The sequence below is a fragment of the Gorilla gorilla genome, chromosome 19, assembly GCF_029281585.2.
Source record: "Gorilla gorilla gorilla isolate KB3781 chromosome 19, NHGRI_mGorGor1-v2.1_pri, whole genome shotgun sequence".
Lineage (NCBI taxonomy): Eukaryota > Metazoa > Chordata > Mammalia > Primates > Hominidae > Gorilla > Gorilla gorilla.
Genome location: NC_073243.2, coordinates 71626937 through 71628208, shown reverse-complemented (window position 1 = coordinate 71628208; position 1272 = coordinate 71626937). Strand labels below are relative to the sequence as shown.

The 1272-nt window shown below is 36.0% G+C and overlaps 1 non-coding gene across 1 annotated transcript; it reads left to right on the top strand.

Moving 5' to 3' along the window:
- The first annotated feature begins 542 nt into the window (after window positions 1-542).
- Window positions 543-704, top strand: LOC115931367 (U1 spliceosomal RNA). Its single transcript, XR_004067870.1, has one exon. It is a non-coding gene; the product is annotated as a U1 spliceosomal RNA (small nuclear RNA).
- The last annotated feature ends 568 nt before the right edge of the window (window positions 705-1272 follow it).

Below are 1272 nucleotides of genomic sequence, written 5' to 3'. Positions count from 1 at the left end.
AAAGTAAAAAGTTTGGAGCTAGAGAGATAAGAACTAGAATTCTACCTCCTATACTTGCTAGCTGTAATATTTTAGACATGTTATTTCACCTTTCTAAACCTCTATTTTCTTTACCTGTAAAATACAAGTGAAAACACCTGACTCACGGGGTTGTTTTAAGGATTAAATTAGATATCATTTGTAAACTCGTAACCCAGAGTCTGACCCACAGCAAGTGCCAGTAAATGGGAACTTCCATCACTTTGCATACATACTTCCCATGAACTCTCTTACTGGAACATATTCCCAGATGCCTGCTATATTCTGTGAACTCTAACCCTAGAAAAATAAAATATTTTCTTTTATCGTAGTTTCATTTTCTTTATCAAAGTTAAGTTTCATTCATATTTTGCCATCATACTAAAATATTCCCAACTTAAGAATGTTTTTTCTACACAGTTCTTGTCCTCTTCCCACTCAATAGTATTATAGTTTTTTACGAGATAGGGTACTTGATTCCATTCATTTCTTAAATTTTCTTTTTTCAAGAAACCTCATGAGTAATATTTACCTGGCAGGAGAGATCCCATGATCACAAAGGTGGTTTTCCCAGAGTGAGGCTTAACCATTGCCTCCGAGGTGCTGATTCCTGATATTCTCCCAAATGTGAGACGCTGGACTGCATAATTTATGGTAGTGGGGGCCTGAGTTTGCACTCTCCCCTAATGTTTTTGATATAAAAAAAGAAACTTCTTGTCCTCAAATCTTTGGGGATTCCTAAAATATCTATTTACTAATTGCATGCTATTATTTTTATTCAAAACCTTTCAGACAAAGACTGATTGAGGAAGTTAACTTTTTCTAGGATAATGTTAGGTTATCTTGACCTTGAATTCAACTTCAGCTAATTTTTTTTTCTTTACTAGAGAGCCTTATCATTAATCCCATATCCCATTAAGAACTGCTTTGATCCCCAGTCAGCCTGCCTAATCTAATGTTTTGGAAAAGATATTCTGCTCTCTGTTCTGGGAGACTTATTTTCCTACATTTGGTCAGAAAAAAAAAAAATGTCAAAGGTTTGAGAGACTGAGAAAAGTGCTGAATGAAGCTCTAGGTCCACATTGTGGTTCTGACAGTCTGGTTATTTTTTTGGGTGTCTGCATTTGGTTTGCACGACTCCTCCCTCCATTTCACTCTTGGTTCACTGTCTTTGAAAAAGTAATCAGAATCCCACCTTGTGCCATGAGCAAGATTTGCTCTGTTGGATTTTGACCTTTGGGAAAGAGTTTTGTT